General features: G+C 52.2%; 1 non-coding gene across 1 annotated transcript; it reads right to left on the bottom strand.

The window, feature by feature from the left end:
• Positions 1–644: 644 nt before the first annotated feature.
• Positions 645–748, bottom strand: LOC131418032 (U6 spliceosomal RNA). Its single transcript, XR_009222828.1, has one exon. It is a non-coding gene; the product is annotated as a U6 spliceosomal RNA (small nuclear RNA).
• Between the last annotated feature and the right edge of the window lie 5303 nt (positions 749–6051).

The following is a 6051-nucleotide window of genomic DNA, read 5'->3' as shown; positions in this document are numbered from 1 at the left end:
CGCGCACACTTAACCGCTAAGCCACAGGGCTGGCCCTGGAGCACTTCTGAAGGGTGTGTACATTACAGAGCGGTCCTCATGTCCCCTCACGTCCCCACGCCTGTCACATCAGTGTGGCTCTCAGACCACTGGTGCTGTTCACAGGAAGCCTGCATCGCTCGCTTGATATATTCCCTTAATCGAATCCTCTTTTCAAAGTTAAATATACTTATCTTCCTTCTAAACAAAATAGTTAATGAATACTGTATTTAATGTTTTTATATGACAGCATAAACTATCACATATGTTAAGATCCCATTTTAATGAATAGTTTTCTTCCTGTGTCACCAGCACCAGCACTGATTATGGCAGACAGGGGGATTTTTATCTGTTTTGCTCCCTTCTTTCTACTTTTCTGTATTGCTTGAGATGTTTTTCTGTAAACACATTTTTTTGTTTTTGTGAGAAAGATTGGCCCTGAGTTAACATCTCTGCCCATCTTCCTCTACTTTGTACGGGGGATGCTGCCACAGCACGACTTGATGCATGGTGTGTAGGCCTGTGCCCAGGATCTGAACTCACGAACCCTGGGCCGCTGAAGTGGAGCATACGAACTTAACCACTATGCCACCCGGCTGGCCCCAGGTTTTTTTTTTTTTAATTCAAAAAATATGGAAGACTTCACAAATTTGTGAGTCGTCCTTGCTCAGGGCCATGCGAACCTTCTCTGTGTCTTCCCAGTATTAGCATATGTGCTGCTGAAGAGAGCAGCAAACAGCTTGACTGAGACAGAATTCACTAAGATAAACACAGCTGGACATGAATGCGCTAAGGACAGATTTTAGTCAGGAATATGCTACTGCAATGGAGAAAGTTCCAGTGTGAACGGAACTCAATTTTGATTAGTGCAGAGGTGACCCGGTGGTCTAAAGGGAGGATGAAGAACAAGGAGGAGATGGCTCAGTAGAGTCAGGGAGCCAACAACTACAAAAAGCGGGAAGGGGCTGGTCCACGTGACACCCACCTGGGTTATTTTTTGTTTTTTTGGTGAGGAAGATTGTCCCTGAGCTGGCAACTGTGCCAATCCTCCTCTACTTTGTATGTGGGTTGCCGCCACAGCGTGGCTTGATGAGCGGTGTGTAGGTCCACACCCGGGATCTGAACCCATGAACCCGGGGCTGCTGAAGTGGAGTGAGTGAACTTAATCACTACGCCACTGGGCTGGCCCCCTACTTGGGTTATTAACTGGCACTTATCAAAGTTCGGCTCCTGCCCTCGCACAGAGGCTGGGAGATGGCCCTGTCCTCAGGTGTGAGGACAGTGAATTCTTCTGGCAGCCTTGAGCTTTCTCAGGCAGGTACTTTAAGGGGGGCTGGGGTCGTCCTGGGGATATGGCCTTGAGCTGTTAGAAACCGTGTTAGTGTTTGTTCAGGTCTTTTATTTTTTGGTAAGGAAGATTGGCCCTGAGCTAACACCTGTTGCCAATCTTCCTCTATTTTGTACATGGGATGCCACCACAGCATGGCCTGATAAGTGGTGCATAGGTCCGTGCCTGGGATCCAAACCTGTGAACCCCGGGCCGCCAAAGCGGAGCATGCAAACTTAACCACTATGCCACCAGGTCCGCCCCAATCTTCCTCTATTTTGTATGTAGGTCACTGCCACAGCATTGCTGCCGACAAGTGGTGTAGGTCCACGCCTGAGAACCAAACCTGGGCCACCAAAGCAGAGCGTGCCGAACTCAACTACTAGGCCACGGGGCTGGTCTCTGTTCAGGTTTTTATAGGCCTAATCAAGAAGCAGGCTCAGAGGAGCCTGGCTAGTGTTTGGGCAAGGAGAGAAAATCATTGTCACCACATACCCCACATACCATACAATCCACCCATTTAAAGTATACAATTCAGTTGCCAGCCCAGTGGCATAGTGGTCAAGTTTGCGCACTCCACTTCAGCAGCCCGGGGCTCGCAAGTTTGGATCCCACATGCAGACCTACACACCGCTCATCAGTCCATGCTGTGGCGGCGTCCCACATACAAAATAGAGGGAGACGGGCACAGACGTTAGCTCAGTGACAATCTTCCTCATCAAAAAAATGAATAAAGTGTACAATTCATTGGTTTTTAGTATATTCGTAGAGCTGTGCAACCATCACAATAACAGATTTTGGAACATTTTCATCACCCCCAAAAAAACCCCATTCCTGTTAGCAGTCACTCCCCACTTTCCCATCCCCCCAGCCCCTGGCCACCACTGATCTACATTCGATCTCTATGGATTTGCCTGTTCTGGATCTTTCATATAAATGGAATCATGCACTATGTGGGCTTTCATGTCCCGTTTTTTTGCTCAGCATAATGTTTTCAAGGTTCATCTATGCTGTAGCATGCATCACTATTTCACTCCTTTTTTATGGCCAAATAATATTGTGTTGTACAACTATACCACATTTTATTTATCCATTCACCAGGTGAGGGATATTTGGGTTGTTTCTACTTTTTGGTTATTATGAATTATGCTGCTATGAACATTTGTGTGCAGGTTTCTGTGTGGACATATGTTTCTTAGCCCCTGTAGCAAGTGGCCCAAATGTGATCAATAACTGCCAGCTTCCCTAATTTCTGTCTTCGCTTGCAGCTCAGAGCCAACCAGAGAAAGCCAGACATGCTCCCTAACCGGTCACACAGGTTACCCACTTCTAGTTAGCCGCCTGCAGCTTCCCCATGCCAACAGCCTCCACTCTGGGCACACCTGAGCCCCCCTTTCTTCACTGTGCAGCTGTCCCCCTCCTCCACATCCCTTTGAGTCTCTGCCAAAATGCAAGTGACAGTGGCTGCCTCCCTGCTCGAGCAAGCTGAGTACACAGCCTCTGCTTGTTCTCATTTGGGCGGTTTTTGTTCCTTTCTACAAGTTTTGTAGTTTTAGCTCTGACATTTAGGTTTATAATTCATTTCCAGTTAACTTTTGGCTACGTGTGTGGTGAGGGTCCAGCTTCACTCTTTGCACGTGGATGTCCAGTTGTCCAGCAGACTATCCTTTCCTCATGGAATGGTCTTGGCACCCTGGTTGACATTTCTTGACAACAAATACAGATTGTGTAACTTTTCGTGAACGATTGAGTCTTAAGAAAAAACAGCTGAGATTGACTCATCAGATGCCGGTCCTGCTCTCCCACCAAAGTGTGAAATTAATCAGCTTGACTCTTTGGGGCCAGGTGACCTGCAGGTGGGGCAGTGGAACCCCAGAACTGAGGCTGGGGCCAGCCCACCACTTTGCTCACACTCCTAGGCTGGTTTTGACCCCACACAGATGAGGAATGGGGGGTCCCTGAAACGAAAACTCCCTGGGAGACGGCCAGCGTTCACGCTGGCCCCCAGACCTTTCCGCCGCCCCGAGTCCCAGGAAGCCACAGACTCTCTGGAGGGTGGATGGGCAGGAGCTTTGCCTAGTGTCCCTCCCAGTCCGCCCTCTGCACCCTGCCCTGCAGTGGTCCCCTGCCAGGCCTGTCCCTGCCAAACCAGATGGGGCACTTTTTCCCCTCCAGCCCTGGTCCAGGGAGGCGCTGCAGAAACGGGCCTGGAGGGAAGGAGGCACGCCCTGGGCACATTACAAGGCGGGTGAGACCATGCCGTGCTCCAAGTCAAAGCAGCTGCCAGGAGAGAGAACATGGCCCGAGTGGCCAAAGTTTCTGGAATTTGCTGGCTTTTTAACTCGCCGGGGGTCCGAGGGAAGCAGCAGCCTCCCCCATGACCATATTCACTCACCTCACCCCAACTACCTTGGGGTGGGGCTATGTTTCCAACCCAGGCATTCGGGGCTCTGTGCAGGCCCTAAACCTCCCAGAATCAGGCCTGTGTGTGCACACTCTGCCCAGAGGGTTCTTCGGACGCACCGAGCCAGTCCCTGGTGCGTCAGAGCTGCAGACAGGCTCTTGATGCGCCTCCACAGCACCCCTGTACCCCTGCCCTGGATCCTGGAAGTCTGGCTCCTTCTGTGCGTTTCCAGGCCAATGGCTGCTTCCTGCCTGCTGACCTCCAAACTCTGGCCTGAGACTCTGGACACCATGCTTGTTGCCCAGAAACGGGACACAAATCCAGATCTATCTGCCGGTTTTAGGAAATTCAGCAACAGAGCAAGGGGCCAAATCTGATAGGAGAGGCAGCAGGACGAAGGACCTGGCTTATCCTGCAGAGAGAGCATGGGGAGGGAGAGGGGACACCGGCAACCAAGACACTGAGCTGGAGACTTCAGCTGGACTCTGACTCAAGTAAAACCAACTCAACGACATGCAAGTGGTGATCCAGGAAACTTGACTGTAGTAGATTGACCGTTAGGTTTTTTACAAATAATTAATTACTATTGTAGGTATGTTAAAATACTTTTGAAGACTATTTTTAGAGACACGTGCTGAAGTCTTTATCTAAAACATGTCTGGGATTTGCTTCCAAATAACCCAGTGAAGGCTGTGGAGGACGCTGAGAGCCTGGTGGGTGCTCACTGCCAAAGCTGGGGTGGGCACATGGGTGCCAGCTTGTTTTTTAATAGCTCTATTGAGATACAGTGGTTCTTAGTACATTCACAGAGCTGTGCTACCATCACCACTATCTAAAATCCTATTTTTCACATGCTCGAAATTCTCCATAATAAAGTCTCCTTGCTCCAGGACTAGGTGTCAGAGGTCGTGATGTCTGAAGGAGCTACCAACAGACTGTCTGTCTGTCCCAAGCCCTGGCTAGGGCAGCAGGAGGCCCAGGCAGCTTTCACCTGTCCTGGGATGTCAAAAGGCCTTAAGGCAGTACCCATATGAGCTCCCACCCCAGCCTCAGTCTACCTGAGGGTCTGCAGTCCAGAGAACCAAGGTCTCCATAGCCCCTTCTTGGCTTGCTGGACAATGGGCCAGCACCCAAGAGCCTAGGCTCTCACTCAAGGGGTACCTCCCACTGCCAAGAGAGGGGAGCCCCCAGGGAGGTAGGCCAGCTCAGCCCAGAACTCTCAAACCCAGGGGGTCTTGCAAGCACCCAGGTGGCTGCTGGGAAGGGGTGACCCTGTGGGGTCCACAGCAACCTTGATCCAGGAACTCAGCACTGCCCAGCCCCCAGCCTCACCCCTCCATGCCTCTGCACTGGTTTTCGGCTGCTCCCACCCTAGCACCCTCCAACTCCTCTGCCCGCAGGCCAGCCCAATGTATCCAGCCAGGGCTGCAGCTTCTTTCTCCCTCTGGGCCCTGCCGCCCCCATAAACCAGAGAGCCCTCCTTGGAGCATGCAGAGGGGGTCTCACTGCCCCTGGACAGTGAGGCAGCCTGCAGACCAGTTGCAGGGACCAGACAAGGAGCAGTTCACCGTCCTTTATTAGCATCCCTACAGAGTGACGTGGGCCTGCAGCCCCTTGCTGGGATGGGGACACAGTGCTCAGGTGACCCAGGAAGGCAGGTGGATACAGCCCCCAGCCTCATTTGCGGGGGGACAGGCTGTTTTGGCAGCGGAACCTAGGTGGTATTTTGGCTGATCAGCTGCTGGGGGCCTTGCAGGCGACTGCCGTCCACACAGAGGAGCCCCCAAGGACATACCACTTCCCACCTCTGCCCAAGGAGCCGGGAGGGGAGGCATGGACAGCGTGAGGGACACTACACGCTCCACGAAGACAGCAGAAGTCTCTTGGCACTGAGAGGTTTTGGCGAAACTGTTAAAGCAACTGGGGGTTGGTGGGGTTGGCTGGAGGCGGGAGGGGTGGGTGGGGACTTGGCCTGCCACCAGGGGCGCCCATGGGTCATACACTCAGACCCACCCTCCTGGGCACTCATACTCTGCTCCTGCATCATTTGTTCACTGGCCCAGGAGCTGTGGGGGGCACAGCTACCTTTGAGAACGTCATGAAAGCTATGGTCCCTCTCCTCAGATAAAAGTGCATGTGCGCACACATAATTTGGTGAGCAACCCCCTACTCTGCCATCCAGGTCCTCAAAGGAAGCTGCTGGAAGATGGTGCTGTGGGCCCTAGGCAGCTGTGCATGAAAGGAAGAAACCCAGAGGGCTGGAGGAGAAGGGGCAGGGGACCCCAGACCCCAGAAAGCCTGG

The sequence above is a fragment of the Diceros bicornis genome, chromosome 18, assembly GCF_020826845.1.
Source record: "Diceros bicornis minor isolate mBicDic1 chromosome 18, mDicBic1.mat.cur, whole genome shotgun sequence".
In the NCBI taxonomy this organism is placed as follows: domain Eukaryota; kingdom Metazoa; phylum Chordata; class Mammalia; order Perissodactyla; family Rhinocerotidae; genus Diceros; species Diceros bicornis.
This window is presented reverse-complemented; position numbering and strand designations above follow the sequence as displayed.